The sequence below is a fragment of the Labeo rohita genome, unplaced genomic scaffold, assembly GCF_022985175.1.
Source record: "Labeo rohita strain BAU-BD-2019 unplaced genomic scaffold, IGBB_LRoh.1.0 scaffold_1234, whole genome shotgun sequence".
NCBI classification, from domain to species: Eukaryota; Metazoa; Chordata; class Actinopteri; order Cypriniformes; family Cyprinidae; genus Labeo; species Labeo rohita.
Genome location: NW_026127378.1, coordinates 2110 through 24085, shown reverse-complemented (window position 1 = coordinate 24085; position 21976 = coordinate 2110). Strand labels below are relative to the sequence as shown.

The 21976-nt window shown below is 37.5% G+C and overlaps 1 pseudogene; it reads right to left on the bottom strand.

The window, feature by feature from the left end:
• Window positions 1-4762: 4762 nt before the first annotated feature.
• LOC127157892 (4-galactosyl-N-acetylglucosaminide 3-alpha-L-fucosyltransferase 9-like) lies at window positions 4763-5577 on the bottom strand (annotated as a pseudogene).
• Window positions 5578-21976: the final 16399 nt, after the last annotated feature.

The window sequence follows — 21976 nt, the reverse complement described above, 5'->3', positions numbered from 1 at the left end:
TGGATGAACTTGACTGGCCTGCACAGAGTCCTGACCTCAACCCAACAGAACACCTTTGGGGTGAATTAGAGCGGAGACTGAGAGCCAGGCCTTCTCATCCAACATCAGTGTGTGACCTCACAAATGCGCTTCTGGAAGAATGGTCAAAAATTCCTATAAACACACCCCTAAACCTTGTGGACAGCCTTCCCAGAAGAGTTGAAGCTGTTATAGCTGCACAGGGTGGACTGACGTCATATTAAACCCTAAGGATTACGAATGGGATGTCACTTCAGGTCAAATGCGAGTCAAGGCAGGTGAGCGAATACTTTTGGCAATATAGTGTATATCCTGCTGTATATTTGTTTTTGAGAATTAAAGAAAAAAAAAATCAGGAATTCAAACTCTACATAATCAAATATATATCCAAACTAATAATTTAAAAAATGCAGTGAGCATTTATGACCCTGGACCACAAAACCAGTCATAAGTAGCACAGGTATATTTGTAGCAATAGCCAACAATACATTATATGGGTCAAAGTTATCGATTTTATTTTATGCCGAAAATCATTTGGCAATTAAGTAAAGATCGTGTTCCATGAAGATATTTTGTATATAACTGAAAACTTAATTTTCAATTAGTAATATGCATTGTAAAGAATTTCATCTTGACAACTTTAAAGGTGATTTTCTTAATATTTAGATTTTTTGCACCCTCAGATGCCACATTTTCAAGTAGTTATGACTTGTTTTGTGTTTTTTTTTTCTATTATACATATATATAATCATTGTCTTGAGCACTGATCGTATGTGACACAGGACCACAAAACTAGTCATAAGGGTAAATGTTTTGAATGTGAAAGCTGTATAAATAAGCTGATGAATGGTTTGTTAGGACAGGGTGATATTTGGCAGAGAGACGCAACTTTTTTGAAAATCTGGAATCTGAGGGTGCAAAAAAAAAAAAAATTCTAAATACTGAGAAAAAAAAAACAACAAAAAAAATTAAGTCACCTTTAAATTTGTCCATATAAAGTTCTTAGCAATGCATATTACTAATCAAAAATTAAGTTTTGATATATTTACGGTAGGAAATTTACAAAATATCTTAATGGAACTGTCACGAATCTGGTCGGTGTCCCGTTTTCCACTCACCACCAGATGTCACTCTCGCTTCACCTACACACTCTGACTGTTACTGTGCATCTCGGACTGCATCTCCCATCCTCCACCGCTCTGATTGTGTCAGCCCCCGTGACCAATCAGGCGTTCTATAAAGACCCTGGTCCTCCCCAGTTGCACTTCATGGATTGTTGTTATTGTATTGTTGTTTTCCTAGTGTGTTCCTAGTTCCTGTTCCAAGTTCCTGGTTTTTTGATCTCCCGCCTGGTTTTCTCGTTTACGTCTGTCTAGCCGCCTGCCTTGTGATTTATCGCTCTTGTTTATCGGATCTTTCTCTTCGATTGCCTGTTACATTCCTGTCTGCTCCTGTCTCGACCCTGCCTGCTCACCTTGTACCTGTTTGTTCGTTTAATAAAGCTCGCATATGGATCCGCTCGCCTCTCGTCAATCACTCCTGGTTACAGAACAATCCATCACCACAGGATCCAGCAGCTTTCACCCCGGACATTCATCTGATATGGACACGGACATAATTCTTTGCAGGATTAAACAGAAATCACACACACTGGATCAATACACCCGTGAGTTTCTCTCAATATCAAACCATTCCACTCTCCCGGACTGTATAAAAATTGAGATTTTTTGCGACGGCGTGAACCAGCCCCTCCGCACACAATTGAGACGCGAGGGTCCGCGTTCGTCGCTCGAGGCGTTTTTGAACTTTGCACTGTTGTGTGTGGGTTCGCCGTGCACCGTGGGGGTCGCGCAGAGGGAACGCGACAACGCGGCAATGGCGACCGCGCGTCCTGCTCGTAAATTGGCGGTCATGCCGGAGCACGATCCCACGAACACGTTTGCCGCCTGGATCGCTCGTGAGATGGCAGCCGTGCAGGAGCGCGCTCAAGCTATGGCGGCGACAGCGGGGCCCGTTCACAAGATGGCGGCAGCACCGGCGCGCGCTCACAAGATGGCTGCGACGGCGGAGCCCGGTCACAAGATGGCGGCGGAAACAGAGCTCCGTCACGTCACAGCTGCCATACCTGAGCTATATGGAGTTACAGCTGCATTTCCTGAGTCAAGTCAAGTTTCCAAGTAAAGTCAAGGTACAGCTGTATTTCCTGAGTTAAGTCAAGTTTCCAAGTCAGGTCAAGTTGCAGCTGTGTTTCCTGAGTCAAGTCAAGTTTCCAAGTCAAGTCAATGTACAGCTGCATTTCCAAAGTCAAGTCAAGTTTCCAAGTCAGGTCAAGTTGCAGCTGTGTTTCCAGAGTCAAGTCAAGTTTTAGCCGTAGAACCTCTTATGGAAGGGGCGTTAACCGCTAAACTCTCTGCTTCTCCCTTTTTCCTGTCTGCATCCTCTGTCACTGTTCTCCCCAGGTCCCAGTCCATGACGCAGCCTCCTGTTCCGCCCCGGAGGGCTGCTGCGCCTCCTGTTCCGCCCCGGAGGGCGGCGGCGCCTCCTGTTCCGCCGGTGCCTCCTGTTCCGCCCCGGAGGGCGGCGGCGCCTCCTGCTCCGCCTCCTGTTCCGCCCCGGAGGGCTGCTGCGCCTTCTCCCCCTACTCTGTCTGCCTCCTCTGTCCCTGCTTTCCCCAGGTCCCAGACCGTGACGCAGATTCCTGTTTCGCCCTGGAGGGCTGCTCCGCCTCCTGCTCTGCCTCCTGTTCCGCTCTGGAGGACCGCCCCGCCTACTGTCCCGCCTCGGAGGGCTCTGGCGTCCCATGTCCCGCCTCCGGTTCCGCCCTGGAGGGCTCCTGCTCCGGCTCCGCCCTGGAGGGCTCCTGCGCCTCCTGCTCTGCCTCCGGCTCCGCCCTGGAGGGCTCCTGCGCCTCCTGCTCTGCCTCCGGCTCCGCGCTGGAGGGCTCCTGCGCCTCCTGCTCCGCCTCCGGCTCCGCCCTGGAAGGCTCCTGCTCCACCTCCGCCCTGGAGGGCTCTTGCTCCGCCTCCGGCCCCACCCTGGAGGGTGCCTGCTCTGTCGGTCCTGCCTCAATCTCTGGGCTTCCCACATGGACCTGGTCCTCCAGCCCTCGCCCTGTCTCGCTCCCACCCCACCGCTCCCCTGGACTGTTGTTTCCTTCGAGCGTCTGGAAGCCGCTCCTTGGGGGGGGGCTATGTCACGAATCTGGTCGGTGTCCCGTTGTCCACTCACCACCAGATGTCACTCTCGCTTCACCTACACACTCTGACTGTTACTTTGCATCTCGGACTGCATCTCCCATCCTCCACCGCTCTGATTGCGTCAGCCCCCGTGACCAATCAGGCGTTCTATAAAGACCCTGGTCCTCCCCAGTTGCACTTCATGGATTGTTGTTATTGTATTGTTGTTTTCCTAGTGTGTTCCTAGTTCCTGTTCCTGGTTTTTTGATCTCCCGCCTGGTTTTCTCGTTTACGTCTGTCTAGCCGCCAGCCTTGTGATTTATCGCTCTTGTTTATCGGATCTTTCTCTTCGATTGCCTGTTACATTCCTGTCTGCTCCTGTCTCGACCCTGCCTGCTCACCTTGTACCTGTTTGTTCGTTTAATAAAGCTCGCATATGGATCCGCTCGCCTCTCGTCAATCACTCCTGGTTACAGGAACATGAACATTTCTTAATATCTCAATGATTTTTGGCATAAAAGAAAAACAGATAATTTTGACCCAATACAATGTATTTTTAGCTACTGATTCAAATATACCCATGCTGCTTAAGACTGGTTTTGTGGTCCAGGGTCACAAATAAGACACTGAATGTGCAGGGCTTACATTTATTTAAGAAAATAAAAAAAATTATTTAAAAAATGATCTACTTTTTAATGGTTTAATATGGTATTGTTGTACTGATAAGATAAAGAATATATTTGTTTTTATTCTTTATTATTTATTCTTTACGGGCTGTTTCTAAGTGACATAGACTAACGGAAGCTCTCTGAGTCCTGTTAATACTTGACGTGTCCTTACTCAGGGAAGGGTGCGGTGCTTGCTCTTGGCTGATTTTACTGAGCGCATCACACTGAATCGTACTATAAACTGATTCCTTTAGCAATACAGGTACACAAACACTACTACTGAATCCACCAGTTTTAGCTATTTTTCAACACTTGTTTTTGAGATGTATACATTTTAATTAATGACAAGTTGAAGGTGAAGTTACAAGGTTGTCATCCAGTCACTAATTTGACGTCATTAGGTAGCACTTTTTCTAAATGTATGGCCCTCTCCAACATGGAGAGTACACTATAAAAAAAAAAAAAAAAAAAAAGAAAATTCAACTTAAAAGTAAGTGTTCTTGCTGCCTTAAAATTTTAAGTTTAGTCATCATGAAATGTTAAGCTGTACTACATGAAAACATAGATATTCGTGTTGAGTAAACGTAAAATTTTAAAGCAGATTTATTTATTTATTTATTTTTTACAGAGTACAGAAACATATGTAACGATACGTGTTAAAATAGTTCATGTACATTTATTTGTTTATTTGCCAGGAAAAATAAGAATCTAACTGCATATTACATGTACTTCATATTGCTGTGTACACACATTTTGAACCAATGGCCAAAATTAAATGCATTCCCCTTATAAAATTAATGTAATTTAACCCTAAAAATGTAAAGACTATAAAGAGACATCAGAAAATGAATTATTATTTTTAACATGACTATTATTTTATTTTTAAATTATTGCATAAGTTTATTGAAAATAGAATGCTTTGTTGAGATGTTTCCTCCAGTTGAAGTACTTGCGATATGCATCTTCATCCTTGTCCAGCTGAAGCAGATATTCCGCTAGTGATTTTGCATCAGGGAAGTCATTCATATGAATGAAGGACTCGGCAGGAACAAAGATTTTTTTATTGTTTCTTCTCGGAGGACCCAACACCACAGGGACGGTACCTGCCACGAGCGGCCCGTTTAACTTCTCAGTGATGTAGTCCTTGTGGACGGACTTCTCAAAGGAAAGGTCAAATCTGCAACTAGCTATGGTCGGATAGTAGTCTTTATAATCCAGAAACCTTGTGTAAGCCTTCACAAACAAAGTCACTTTGATGTATTTGCTTAATTCTTGGTAAAAACGGTTTCTTGTGCCGAGTTGAGGGAGCGTTGTTACTTACGATCCAACACACCAGTTTGTCCTTTTTAGGAATTACAAAATCCTCATTAGGTTTTTTGCTGATGGTCAAGCGCATCCGTACAGGAATATCAGCGTCCTGTCTGTAGCTGAGAGTGAGGTTGAACAGGTTTTCAAGACCTGGTATCCTTCTGGTGTTGGTTGACGATTCTACATGAAATCAAATCCATTTCTGGAATGGACAGATCCCAACTGATGGCTTTGTGAAAAATAAGGACGGCGTCTCAATCGTTGTAGAGTGATCTATTCTCTGTCAAATGAAAACCGTCAATGTTGTACATTTTGCAGTCACTGAAATCAAATCTGTAATTTTCAGGCCAAACCCATAAGAGAAGAATAGGTTTGTCTTTTTCTGCATCAGCAAGAGAACTGTTCATGCCATAGTAACTTCCAATGTATTGTTTGTATTTATGTGGTGGAGCTGGATAGACATTTGTATATGAGGACCAGTAATAGAAGAATATCAGAGAGATGACACCTGTAAATGTCACAATAGCAGCCGGGGGCAGTGAAACTCCTTTAAAATTGGCAACTGACATTTTGTGATCTGAAGAGAATCATAAAAAAGATTGCTGAACACCAGCAATAATAATAATAATAATAATAATAATAATAATAATAATAATAATAATAAAGCTATTGTTTCCGTAAAAAGGTATGTAGAATCAGAGACTAAAAGTGACTAAAAGTTACACTACAATGGTTTTATTTTTCAATTATATTCAGTTGATATTTAGTTTTTTTAACTAATTCATTCATGACATTAAAGAAGTTAATATGTAATCACTTACATTAAATAATATTTAATTAATTCAATTAGGGCTGCACAATTAATCAAATTTGTAATCATGATTACAATTACAGATGCCACAATTATGTAATCGTTCAAAGGCACAAGTACGAAATAATAATAATAATAATAAAATAAATATGCATTTACATTATTCTGCTTTCTTAAGATGTGCTTGTGTGTGTGTGTGTATGAGAAAGAGAGAGTGTGCATTTTTCCTACAGTTATCTTAAGTTTTTTTTTTTTTTTCCCTAAAGCTATTCAAAATAATTTAATGTAAATTGCGGTAATTGTAATTAATAATTGCAATTACAATTTCAAGGGAATAATCGACAATTATGATTTTTGTCATAATCGTGCAGCCCTAAATTCAATCAAATTTTGCAAACAAAATAGTTATTGACTTTAAAGGCATTTTTGTTTTACAAGTAAATGTGATTCTGGAATTAATTTAGGTAATAACTCACCTCTTTTACGAGCCCCTCAGCGAAGTTTCAGTTTAGTCACGTAAAGCCAGTCTGTCCCACTGCAGAGGATTACGCTAATGTCAGTGGAGGTTTGTAAGTTTCTGCAATGTATAAATTTATAAAATAAATGTACAATAAAAACTAGTTTCCACTAGGGCTGGAATGATTCCTCGATTCTATTCAAGTATTCGATTTGAAAAATTCTTCAATTGCATTTTGCCCGTGCGAGTAATCGACAAAACACCGGAAGTGGCGCATTCCACACATTAAACCCATTTAAAAATCATAAAGCATAATGCTATTAAAAATTCACAAACACTACAATTTAATTAAATAAATATATGCAATGCACGTTTAATATATGCGCTTTAATTATTCACATGTGTGTAGGTTACATAGGTTACATACCTGCATCTCAGAGTAGCTCCGTTCACAGTACTGCTCCACAAACTCTTATCATTTACATGTGTGGAGTGTTTTAAACTCCATCTCTGGATGTTGTTGTGAGTTTGGATTTTTTATAACGTTAATCCGGGAATGCAACGTGTGCTATTTCATCAGATTTGTAAGCTAAATCATTTATAAAGCTACACAAACACAGGAGAATACACGTTAGCTTTCAAAATATGCTAACTGTTCAACCCGATTTCAAGGTTTAATCGCTCACTCTGAGTTCACAAGTTTTGATGTCGACATATTCAAGAAATTACAGTGGCTGTAGCATTTCTATCATAAAGAAATGGCCCAATATTAAAGATTAAGTAGATTGTACATTTGAATTTAATGTTGCGGAGTCAATATTAATCAGTCAATAGTAGTCATTCCTCCATACAGAATCTCTCCAGATCTTTCTTTTGTAACATGTTAATCATGTTAATGTTATTAACATTCAAATCATGTTACCAACATGCTAATCATGCTAAAAACATGCTAATGACAGGTTGATCATGGTAGAAACATGCTAGCAACATGCTAATCATTCTAATAACATGCTATTAACATGTTAATCATGTTAGCAACATGCTAGTCGTTAGCAACATGCTAGTCACTTGCTTATCATGCTAGAAACATGGTAACATCATGTTAATCATGTTAACAACATAGTAGCAACATTAATCATGTTAACACGTTAGTAAATCGTGAATCATGTTAGTAACATGCTAGCAACATGCAAGTAACTTTGTAATCGTTCTATAAACATGCTAACAAGCTAATCATGTTAAAAACATACTAGCAACATGCTAATCATGCTGAAAACATGCTAACAACATGCTAACAATGTGCTAATCATGTTAGAAACGTGCTAACAACATGCTAATCATGCTAGAAACATGCTGACAACATGCTAATCATGTTAGAAACATGCTAGCAACATGCTAGTAACTTGCTAATCATTCTAGCAACATGTTAATCATGCTAATAACATGCTAACAACATCTTATCCATCAATCTAGCTAACTAGTTTAAACATCAATCTATTTCAGATAGCGAACTTTCAAAATCTTTTCAAATCTAATTATCTATCTAGTTGGCATATCTATATTTTCTTATCTAGTTAATTATTATTACTCTGCACACCTTCCCTGACACGTTCTCTCATCCTATACATTGAAAACTCTTTGATACTGATTCAAGTGATTTGTCAAGTTGAGATGTGACCACTCCTGGTAGCGTGATTTGTATAACTTAGTGTTATTTCTAATCACCCAGACACTGACACTGATGCTTTGACTCTAAGTATCGGCAACATGTCAGAAGTGCCGATATGCATGAAAAAGTGCAGGTACTCTAAAGACTAAACTACAGAAGTGCCGGTACTCTGTACTGGCGCATACCAGCCCACTTCAAGCACTGGTTAAAACAAAAAAAGAAAAGAAATAAGATCTGACTTACCAAAGGTGATAACAATGGCTCAAAATGTTGTTCTCTCCATCAAATATGTTTGAACTTGTTAATCTAGCTTGATATATGCAATTCAACAATAGAAGCAAAAGTATACTGAGCCTAAGGTTTGAAGAAATAGACAAAATATCCTGTAGCAAACACTTTGTCCTTTTGAGTGGCTGAGTTGAGACTGAAAACACAACGAAATAATGTAATGGTTATAATGTTGTTCAGCTGAAAGATAAGGAACAGCAACACGTTTTATTAAACAATAAAAGCATAAGGCACAGCTCTGAGTGCACTACAAGACAAAAACATCAAAAGACAAAATCCTGCTGCTGTCAGTCTTCTTGTAACAAATCACAATATCACTGAAAACATAATCCATAACATTTCAAATGCAAGCCCTGCTTTTTCATTTCAATAAAAATAAAAGTTTGATGCACATTCCAAAATGCAAACTACATGACATTCCTTTGAAAAAGAACAATTCTGTTGCATTTATACATTCAACAATGTGCAATGTTTTCCAGTGGGGAAAAAAAGGAATCAGGAACCAGGAAATGCATGGTTTGTAAAGTAAATTCAGCACCAAATCTAGCACAATGATATACAATAAGATCAACAGTGAAACTGGAGCTCATAGAGAGTGAAGAAACTATTCTTCTGACAAATTGTAATGTTAGAGTTTGTTCTAAACGGCTTGAAAAAGCCTTGTCTGAATGTTTGAAGCAGTTGTTTAAGTTTGAACACATTGCAATTTGTTTAACACATTGCCAACATAACATTTAAAAATTACCAGGTTTCTAACATGTTTCAATATGACTAGCATGTTGTTTTCATGTTGTTAACATGATTAGCATTTTGCTAGGCAGTTTTAAGCATGATTAGTACATAGTTTCAGTATGTTGCTAGCATGATTTAACACAGCTTAAACACTCTATGAGTCTTACTGTTCAAAAGTTTTGATCCCCTCAATGAAAGTCTATGGGACTTTTCATAGTTTTGGTCATCTGTTTTAACGAAAACCATAAGTCAGATCAGTTAGAAAAGTCTTACAGATTAAATTTTGGCTCAGAAGATGATGATGAAGCTTAAATAGCAGATCAGTAAGTTGGCTTTATTGGGCCAACTTAATAAAACTTCCACAAATAAAGTCCACAGTACAGTGCTCTTAAAGGGACAGTTTATCCAAAAATGATCAATTATGTTAATAAAGTTTTGCACAAAATACTGCTTAACAAGGATTTGTGAAGGAGCATTTTTAAGACCTGCCAAAACCCCAGGCTAACAGCTACAGTACAGTAAATGTTAATCATTATCTGGAACATTGTTAAATCACTTATATTACAGTCTCTCTTTAGCAGACTCTTTTAATTGCAAAATAACCAAAAACAAAAACCAAACTTTACCAACCTTATCTTTTGATCTCTAAGCATCTAGATATTTTTTGAATTATTTTAATTTAGGTATTTTAATTGCTCACCTGTTTTGCAAACCTGCAAAAAGACAGAAATACGGAAACATGGTTTCAGGTTAAACAGTTCGCATTAAAAAAAAACCTCTGGCATAATATCAAAAAGCTAGAACTCAAAAAGTATTAAAGATATCCTAATATCCTTGTAGATTTTGTTTCTTAAACAAAAAAGAAAAAAAAAAAAAACTTGTTTCCTTCTGTCAAAACAATTGCATAGAACATACTAGTCTAAGAGCCAAAATATTCTTTTCCCTAGTCCGCATCCCTCTAATTCTAGAAGTATTACAGATATCTTAATACTTTACATTAAGATAATACATTCACAATTCCATTTACATTTATTCATTTAGCAGACGCTTTTATCCAAAGCGACTTACAAGTGGGGAATACATCAAGCGATTTGTCCTAAAGAGGCAAAACGACTTAGGAAGTGCTCATAATACCATATAGCAGGCATTGTTCAGATTAGTACAAGCTGGAAAGGGAAAAGAGTAGAATATATATATATTTTTTAATAGTTTCTCGAAAGAGATGAGTTTTCAGCAGTCGCTTGAAAGTTGTTAGGGAGTTGGTATTCCGGATAGCAGTGGGAAGATCATTCGGAATGTTCCATCTGGTTTGGGAACAAGAACATATGGCGAACTCCATGGACTACAACTAGGAATGGCTAGATCATTTTCTACCAAATATTCGACTTCCTTTATCATGACAGCTCGCTTATTTGCATTAACATGGTAAGCATGTTGTTTGATAGGGGAAGAATTATTAACATTAATATCATGCTGTAATACTGAAGTCTGTGTAGGTATATCACTAAAGAGAGTGGGAAAATTTTGGGATAATGTCCTGAGTTCTGAGTTGCTTAACTTGGCGCACTGTTGAGGGGCATTGCGCAACACAGGGCCGTCCTCATCAGCACCACCAGATACTCGAACAGAAGATGTATCCGTACTAACTATTGCAACAGAAGAAACAACAGGTGTGGATGTTTGCACAGTAGTTTTTCCTTGTGGATTTTCTCTAAGATGATATGCTTTTAACATGTTTATGTGACACACTCGTGACTGACGTTTTCTGTCAGGAGTACAAATGACATAATCTGTCTCACTCAATTTTTTCTGCACTACGTATGGGCCAGAAAAGCGGGCAGACAAAGCAGAACCTGCGACTGGTAATGGTACAAGCACCTGGTCACCAACCTGAAAAGAGCACGGGACTGCCCTCGTGTCATATTGACGCTTCATGACTTTCTGCGCAGCTGCAAGCGATTCTTTTGCAAGGTCACAAGCATTATGTAGACGTTCTCTAAAACAACTAACATAATTAAGCACATTAGTCTTAGGACAATTTCCAAAATGTTTTCTTTTAGGACTTTGAGTGAACCACGAACAGTATGCCCGGAAACGAGCTCAGCAGGACTGAACCCGAGTGACTCTTGAACCGTTTTGCGCACTGCAAATAACACCTACGGTACTCCTTCATCCCAACTTGTGTCCGCACAGTACTTCTTTAACATAGACTTAAGTGTCTGGTGAAATCTTTCCAGCAAAATTCCACAACATCCTTTTTTAATCCAGGCCAGAAGAAATGTCTAAGGATTCGAATGTATGTTTCTGTGACACCGACATGATCTGACAACACATTATCGTGCACCAGACACAGTACGTGCTGACGATAAGCAGAAGGAATGACAATCTGGTACACAACATTCCAATCAGCATCACTGTCAGTGTTAGAACACCATTTGCGCATTAACAAGTCATTCTCCACAAAATAAGCAACTTTTCCGGTGCATTGAACAGACCTCTTGGGCCTTGCCAACCAATTTGCATTGGAGAAGAAGGGACCACACATCTTTCGGCCAAGGTAAGGACGATGCAATACGCTCGAAAGCGCTAAAATATGTATCTACCTCCGTCTCCCTAAATGGAGGCACTAAAGCGATATGTTTGCTAACATCGAAGGTGGTTGAGGATGGATCTACGACCGGAGCAACAAAAGAAGCATCAGCACGGGCGGGCTGTAGGAGTAAGTTTTAATGTATCCAGCTCAAGCTGTCGCAACTTCACCTCTTTCTCAGCTTCGATCTCAAGCCTGCGGATTTCGAGCCTCAGGTCCATCTCAGCCTGACACGCCTGAGCCCTTTCCTGTGCCTCAAACTGTAAATGGGCCAGGCGGACTTTCAATCACAAAAATCTTTAACTCAACCAACCTTTCGAATATAGCACGCTTAATATTTTTATTATATTATATTTTATTAAGAGCTTGTCTTACCACAGACATTTTGTAATGGTCTGCAATCTTCAACAAATCATCTTTTCTGCAGCTCAAACTGTTCTATTGATGGATGATTAATAGACGATTGTAAATCAAACGAAGCCATGCTTACTGCCAGTACCAGGCACAATACAGACAGTGCAACACTACACATCACACGCAACACCGTTTCCTGCACAAACAACCATATGAGAAGCACGGTCACTTTTGCACCAGCACCAACTATATGTATATCTTTTTAACATCTTGGATGGGTCTTAATGATCCCGGACGAGCCCCCATAAATGTTACGACCCCAAAGTCGTAACTGGGAAAAGTGAAAGTAAACAGGAGAAGAGACAGCGGGAAACACATAACACAACACAACACAAGCACGTAACACACCAGCCAGGAACGGTGTAAGAGAATGTTCTGGAAAGTGATTTTGTACCTCTTTGTGATGGTACAACGAGGCGTCGCTCACTGGTGGATCTCAGACTTCTGGAGGGAGTGTAGATTGGTAGCAGAGCGTGGAGGTAGGCGGGCGCTGAGCCTGTGGCTGTTCTATATGTAAGCATCAGTGTCTTGAATTTGATGCGAGCCGCAACCGGTAGCCAGTGCAGGGTGATAAAGAGAGGTGTGACATGGGCCCTTTTGGGCTCGTTGAAGACCAGTCGTGCTGCTGCATTCTGAAACATTTGTAGAGGTTTGATTGTGCATGAAGGAAGACCGACTAGAATAGATTTAGATTTTTAGTTTTAATAAACATTTGTTGTAAATTTAAATAAACACGTTCCAACTCTGTCACGATACGCTGCCTCAGGAACACGCTGGAGACGCGGAGTAAACGTAAACAGTATTTTAAATGAGAAACGAGATAATCTACAGCAAAGGCTTGAGAAGACACATGTAACAACAAGTAGACTCGACAAATGAAGACAGCGCAAACAGGAACTGAAATACATGAGGTAATCAGGTAACATGGGTGCATGGGATAATCAATTAAAGGAGAAGTCCACTTCCAGAACAACAATTTACAAATAATTTACGCACTCCCTTGTCATCCAAGATGTTCATGTCTTTCTTGTCTTCAGTCGTGAAGAAATTATGGTTTTTGAGGAAAACATTTCATTGGTACCCCCATTTTGAACTTCCAAAATGTAGTTTAAATGCAGCATCAAAGGGCTCTAAATGATCCCAGCCGAGGAAGAAGGGACTTATCTAGCGAAATGATCTGTCATTTTTTTCGAAAAATAAAAAATTGTATACTTTTTAAGCACAAAAGCTTAGGTAGCACAGGCTCTGGGATGGGTGTCCAGTTGTTCATGAGTCCCTTGTTTGTCCCTGCTGTTCTTCAGAAAAATCCTTCAGGTCCCACAATATTTTCACACAGAGGACAAATGCTCACTGATACTTCAGAAGGAAAAACAATGCTAGAGCTAGGGGTGTAAACTTTTGAACAGAATGAAGATGTGTACATTTTTCTTATTTTGCCTAAATATCATATTTCTTTCATTTAGTACTGTCCCTCAAAATCTACAAAAGATACTTATATGTTTCTAAGAAAACAAAATAAGTTACCTTCTGTAACCTTCTGTAATAGTTGCATAGGAGTCCCTCAGTTGTCCTCAGTGTGAAAAGACTGATCTCAAAATCATACAGTCATTGTTGGAAAGGGTTTAAATACACAAAAATACAGAAAAACCAAATAATCGAGGTCAGCAACACAATGTGGATTTTGCACTTTTATGTTTTTGAAAATGTTCTAGAGAATCAATAAAATTATTGACTATATTTTGAGATAAAAACCCTATAAATGTTTTTCAGTTTTGTTGAAAGTAATTAAAGCAACGTTTTTTTTAATAACAGAGGAATATGTAAAAATAAAGGCCACTAATATGTAAAAAATTTGCCACTAGCTGTTGGCACTAAGTGTAAATAGCATCTACTATTTACACTTGTTGCAGAGAAAATATTGTTATTTACATAGTTTAAATGAAATCTATTGCTATTTGCACTTAGTGTTATTGCCATCTATCACTCTTTGCACCTAGTGCAAACAGCTGCTGCCTTAAAATACATTTTTGGAACTTAATACAGTCAATTCATATAATGTAGTTTAATTCAAATCCTCACATTTCATGCACCTCAAAAAGCATAAAGTTCTATAGACTATAAAGTGCAGTTCTGTATCGTATATGAAACCAATGTGTATTAAACCTCCGTCAAGGTTCGTCTTCGAACTCTTCCCATGAACTCTGGACTTCACTCAAAACCATACAAGAACTTTCAGATAAGAATCTCTCCGCTCAATCTATATCTGCACTCCAATATTTCACTATTGTCAATAAAACTTGTATTGGTTTGCACCTAATATCTGTCTTTGGTCTCATCCTTGGAACAATGTGACAGTAACTGGTTAAATTTGACATAAAACCCAACCCACCTCTCTGTTAATAAAGATCAACCATCCAGCATGTTTTCTGAAAAACAAAATGGGGGGAGGGAGTTCAAATGTTGTGTGGTTGATTGATTGTCTTTTTAGCAAGTAAAAAGTTTTTTAGTATAATTGTAAAAAAAAAAAAATGTCCACCTTTAGCTTGTGGTCCATTTCTGTTATGAAATCTACTGATATTTAAGTAAACTTAAGAATAACTTTGATATTGTCAGTAATCTTTCAAGATAAACACTTACTGGACTAAAACTTAGCTTTACTTGATTATCCGTAAATAATTTTTTAGAAAGGCTTTTGAGGAATGCTTACTTGCTAATTTCTTAATCATCACTGAACTGAATTATAATCATATGTTTTGATATATATATTGTTTTGATATATCATATGTTTTGATATATATATATAAATCATTATCAAAACAAAAAACAAGGAAAAAACTAACAAAAAAACAAACAACAACAACAAAAAAAGACACGTTTTTTTTCTTTTTTGCTGATGTTGCAACACAATATTTTGCCCACATTACACGCCCCAATGAACTGTCAAAGTAAAATCATTTTCGTTTATATTAACCAGCTGAGACATGAATCACACTTACCAATAATTTTGGCACTGCCAAAACATTTGGGCTAATATCAAATGGTTATGTCTGAAGAAATATCTTATACCAACCTGAACCAGTTTTTAAAAAAAAAAAAAAAAAAAAATCCACCGGTGTATTAAAGAAGGTGGTGCCTGCACATCTGTTTGGGATGACAGTTTAGGAGACAATTATATTTAATGAGATTAAGGGGATCCTGTTATGCTCTTTTACAAGATCTTGATTTTGTTTTGGGGGTGTACTAGAACATGCTTTCATTCTTGGTGGTTCGAAAAATGCATTCTCTTTAATACAACCGGTATGGCAAGCCGTTTTAACATTTAATCTAAAAGCTGTACTAGTATGTATTTTCATGCTACTAGTACTTATTTTTTAGTTACTAGTATCTTTTCCATTAAGTACGAGCACTTATTCATTAGCTACTAGTGCTTGTTGTTTAGCTACTAGTACCTTTTTAAAAGATACTTATTCATTAGATACTAGTTCTTATTTATTAGATACCAGTACTCATTCATTAGATACTAGTACCTATTAAATAGACACTAGTACTTATTTATTAGATACTAGTACTTAATTAATAGATACTAGTACTTATTCATTAGATACGAGTACCTATTTAATAGATACTAGTACTTATTCGTTAGATACTAGTATCTATTAAATAGATACTAGTACTTCTTTATTAGATACTTATTTCAGTAGTGACTAGTAACTATTTTGTTGTTACTAGTAAAACATTTTAAATTTTACCATTGATTTCTGAAAAATAGGGGGTTCGGAATTGCACTATTTGGATTAGTGTGAAACACAGCAGGCAGTCGGTAAGGACTGAATGAGATGACTCTTAATTGAAGACGCACCACGCAATGTCTAGATTCCGTTTTAGTTTACTGAAGAGCTTGGAAGATACATGTGTGGTTCTGTAAGAATTGAACAAGAGAAATAAACTTACTGATATATACATACATAAAGGTATTACATCAATATAAACATTCACTTAAATAATTAAACCGTAATCAAATGAACATAGTAATGACATTAATAAACATTCTGTGTGTTAATTCTTTAAATGTCCACAAGAGAGCGCTACTAGAAGGGGAATGCCACTGAACGTGTATTAGTGACCATAAGCATGCGACAAACGGCTGATCATGGCGTGATAATTATCATCTCCGAATAGCGTGTACATACAGCATTAACATGATGAGCAATATATATACTGGTGGACGTTCTACTCTCACTCGTGTGACGCAGCTGCTTCTGCGCTTCTACCTCGTCTTCCGCTCAAGATGAGGATGTAGTGTAACGTCGAGCACGCTGATTGGTTGGTCGGAATTATCCGAGACATTCAAGAATATCCGGGCCTTTTGTACAATTTCTATGTGATCTGTCATTGAGATATCAACTTTTCAGTTTTGACTAGTAACGTTATGTATTCCAGTTGTGAGTAGTACATAATTTTTATGTACTAGTAGTTAAACATTAGGTACTAGTACTTATTTTTTAGATACTAGTACCTATTATTAGATACTAGTATTTAATCATTACATACTAGTATTTATTTATTAGATACTCTAACCTATTAAATAGATACTAGTTCTTAATTATTACGTACTAGTATTTATTCATTATATACTAGTTCTTATTTATTTGATACTACTTATTTAATAGGTACTAGTACCTTGTAATTAGACACTAGTTCTTATTTGTTACATACTAGTACTTATGGATTAGCAACACGTATTTATTCAAAAGATGCTAGTACACATTTATTAGATACTACTTATTTGAAATGTTACTAGTAAGATTTTTTATTTTACTAGTAAAATGTTTAATTGAAAACTACTGTGGCCATTCAGACTAGTCATAACGTAAGACGAGTAAAAAAGCAGATCTGACTAGTAAGATAAAAATTGTTTCTAGTAATAATTATGAAAGATACTATCGTTTAATAAATAAGTACTAGTACCTAATGAATAACTACTAATATCTATTAAATAGTTACTAGTATCTAATGAATGCTTACTAGTAATATTTAAATAGATACTAGTCACTATTGCAATAATTACTAGTCAGATATGAAAAGATCATATCAAAAACAGAATAACTACCCTTCAGTACAAGTAAGAATGTATTTGGAGATATCTTCTTTTAAAAAGATCATTACATAAACATGAGTACCTCTCCACCGTCCAATAAGAATCCACATGGTAATACAATACATTAATATGCTAAATTAATTGGATTGAAGTAGTGCTAACTGGCTTTGTATGTTAGCCTACCTTGCTAATTGTTTACCATGAAAACACAAGGAAAGATTACAAACATGTTGTCCAACAAAAGTATAATGATATGTTTAGCCCAAATACACGTCACAACATCAGTCGAGACTTTGAAATAACTTATTTTTGTGATCTGACATGGTTTTATTAAACAGAATGAGGCAGAAATCATGCCACTTTATATTATTCTAAACAGTGATAAAGGCTATGTCGGTTAGTATTGTATTTTAAATTTACTTTATTCTTACAGAAATACCCGAGATGGCTTGAAGAACACAAAAAGCCATATATTGTTGCAGTAATTGTTTATTTTATTCATGTTTTATAAGTAAAACGTCTATATGCATGTTATTCAGCTACTAGGCTACATCTACAGCAAAAGCTGAATGAAGGCCTTTGTCCATTCAAGGGATTTCCTGGAATGTCATCGGCGAGTACAAATGAAAAAGAAAGTACATTAATTGAGTACTCATTATTGCTCACAAAACCCCGATTTAGGTAAAAATAGCAAAGATAATTAAGAACTTTGCGGTAAACGCAAATCCTTTCTCCACTGTACAGAATTGTACATTTTTTTCTTTTTCTTGCAGCTATATTTATTATTGTATTTATTCTTAAATGCTTAAATGTTATATATATATATATATATATATATATATATATATATATATATATATATATATAAATCATAGTGAAAAAGTGTTATTACAAAAGTAATATTCCTTATTTTGATTATTTAACATGATCATTATTAGTTATATTAATATATAAAAACAACATTTTTGGCCAAATTGTGCAGCCCTACAAATACAGCACACCTGGTGTGTGTGTGTTTAAAATTAATATTTTTTAGGCCTTTTTTTCAAATAAAGAAAATGTTTGTCTGAAAATGATAAGGGTCTGGATTTGGTATGCCCTGTACAGGATATTTATGTAAAAAACATTCAATCTCTTTAGCACCAGTGCTATATGCAAATAAGTTAACGTACAGCCCTAATATGATATTTATTGTTTTTACTGGAGGAAAAAGAGGAAATTAATAGATGATAAAAATTGGTGTCTTTTCTCTATTCTGCCACCAGAGGGCACCCGATGTCCAAACAAACAAACAGGTTAGGCTACTATGTTTACGAAATTACAGTGTCTGCAAAACTGCCAAAAATGTTTTCTATGTGCTTGAGTACAAATTATTGTTTTTTCTGTGTTGTTTCCTCAAAAAAGTACATCCATTTCCTCGCTTATCTGTCTCCTATATGTTGCTGGTTCATTAATATTCAACACACGATTACCATACTGCCAGAAATGCAAATTCAAAAAGTACTAGTATCTATTAAGTTCAGGATATTTTTGGTCTAAAACGTTACTAGTAACTAAAAAATAAGTACTAGTTCTATCTTTCTTAACAGGAAGATTGTAATTAAATATTAAAGCTGCAAGCAGCGATGAAAGGGCCCTCGTACCCGGGCTCACCGCCGACCGGTGGCTTTAGGGAAACAGCGAACGGTGGGCACTATGCTTTTAACATAGTAAATTTAGGAGGAATATATCAAAGTCATTTCGATGTGCCAAACTTCCTGCTGCCAGCTGGTAGCGCTATGCCTATAACTGAATATTGGCATGTAGACATCTTCAGGTCAGCGCTTTTATCAAACATATGAAGTTTGGTGCAGATTGAACATGGTATGCTTGAGTTAGTGTAAGACATGACATATACTGCTGCCAACAGGTGGCGCTATGATTATAATGGAATATTGGCCTTTAGATGTCTTCAGGTCAGGACTCTTATCAAACATGTGAAGTTTGGGGCAGATCGGACATTGCATGTTTAAGTTTGTGTAAAACAAGTCATTTCCTGTTGCCAGCAGGTGGCGCTATGATTATAATGGAATATTGGCATTTAAATGTGTTTAGGGCAGGACTCTTATCAAACATGTGAAGTTTGGGGCAGATCAGACATTGTATGGCTGAGTTACAACAACGTCTATTCCCATGGCGAAACATCGAACTTTGTCAGGCCGCCACGGACACGCCCTTCAACGAAAACTCAAGATCTTCACAATTTAACATGGCAAAGGTCTTTAGATTAGACTGACTGAATATAACTTATTTCTCAGAATGAGTAGTTCTATGTATGTACATTTTTTTGAAGAGTTTGGATGCTGCATTTTAAAATTATGGTTATGTTTTTTCTGCTAATTTCAAAAAATCACTATAAATCAACCGTTCAAGAAATCCCAAATCCGCTCGCAATTTAACATCTTCAGTATGTTGGCATCATGTTGGCAAAGTTTGGTGTGAACTACTTATTCCTGCTTGGAGGAGTATGAATTTGTTTATAGCCTGATTTTTCCAAAAATCCACATTAAAATCAAAATAGCAGACTTCCTGTTGGTCGCAGCTAATGGGTGTAAATTAGAAAGTTGTTCGGCTTGATGAGACCAATATACATACCGAGTTTGGTGTGTGTAGCTCAAACTAACCCCCACGACTTTTGACAAAAGATGGCGCTATAGAGCGCCTTCTCCACGCCTATTTATGAGCCTTTGCCAGTGTCTAACTATCATTAATACTGATGTGTGTGTTGAGTTTCATGAAAATCTAAGCTTATTAAGTGGCCCAAAAACACAGGAAACAAATGTTAAAGTTTGACACGTTACCATGGCAACAGCATTTAATGTATCAATGACCCCTTTACAGATTCTTATCGGCCGTGTTTTGACATTATTCTGATGAAGTTTGAAGCAAATCGGGTAAAAATAACCATGTGATTTCAAAGCATTTTTAAAAGAGATACACTTCCTGTTGCCAGTTGGTGGCGCTACAACTTTGACTTCTAATAGTCACATCTATGTGATCGGCCTCATACACCAAACAAACTGCTGAAGTTTAATCAAAATCAGAAGATGTATGCAAAAGTTATTAGGCACTTCCTGTTTCTCATTTCTCACCATAATTTCAACGCCTCGCCACGGCCAAACGGTTCGAGATATCAAAAATCCCCTCACAATTTTTCATCCTCAATGTCTAGAGAACAGGTTGACCGAGTTTGGTGGCAATTGGGTAAAAAACCTAGGACTAGTATATCAAATTCCAGGGCATGCATTTTTGACAAAACCCAGAATAACCAACTTCCTGTTGGGATTAGCTAATGACATAAAGTGCGAAAGTTGTTCAGATTTATGAGTTATATATGTGTACCGAGTTTCATATGTGTAAGTGCAAGTATGTGTGCTATATGACCCTCCAAATTCCAGGGGGCGCTGTAGAGTCCCCTTGCCACGCCCTTGTACCAGTCTCTGCCCGGTCCTAATGGCCGCAGATTCCAAGGTGTGTGCCAATTTTCAAGAGTTTTTGAGCATGTTAAGGACCCCAAAAACCCCCAAAACCTTGAAAAAAAATAATAATAAGAAGAAGAATCCTTCAAAAAGCAACAGGGCTCGGGCCCTAAATATAGCTGCAAGCAGCAATGACGGGCCCTCGCTGCCAACGCATCCGCAACTGTGGTGCCATCAGAAAAAATGTGCCCAGCGGGCACATGCATTGACAGTAACCCTGTGGCAGTTTGCATTGAAGTGTAACAGCAATGAAAGGGTTAAAAGCAAAATGCTTTTAAGTCATTCTGATACAGTGAGATTGAGCTGATAGGATTAGAGCTAAAAAGATTCTTTATCCTATGAGGTCATCTTGTGTTTATACTTGGTATTACAGTCTTCATCTTCCAGTTTACATGTGTGATATTTGAAATGTTTTTGCGGTCTCTGAAAACATGATAAACATATTTCCTAAGAATGAATTGTTTTTCATACGTAAAAAGTTGTGAAGAGTTAGGATAATGCACTTTAAATGCTCTCTCTCTCTCTGTCCCTCACTCTCTCTCACACACACACACACTGAGCTCTCAGAGTGAACACACACACTTAACACAGCCCACCACCCCTCCCCCAATACACAGAGTTAGAGTGAGAGAGTTAGAGTGAGATCAGATGTTTAATAGTTTTTTAATTTTCTATTTTTAGTGGACTACTTTATATTGATGGATCTAAGCATTTATTTCTCAGAATGACTAGTTCTATGTATGTAAAAAGTTTTGAAGTGATTGGATGATGCATTTTAAAATTACGGTTATGTTTTTTACTGCTACTTTAATAAATCACCATAAATCAACCGTTCAAGATATCCCAAATCTGCTCGCAATTTAACATCTTCAGTATGTTGGCATCATGTTGACAAAGTTTGGTGTGAACTACTTATTCCTGCTTGGAGGAGTATGAATTTATTTATAGCCTGATTTTTCCAAAAATCCACATTCAAATCAAAATAGCAGACTTCCTGTTGTTCGCAGCTAATGGGTGTAAATTAGAAAGTTGTCCGGCTTGATGAGACCAATATACGTACAGAGTTTGGTGTCTGTAGCTAAAACTAACCCCCCAACTTTTGTTAAAAGGTGGCGCTATAGAGGGTAAATTGGGTAAAAAACCTAGGACTAGTATATCAAATTCCAGAGCATGCGTTTTTGACAAAACCCAGAATAACTAACGTCCTGTTGGGATTAGCTAATGACATA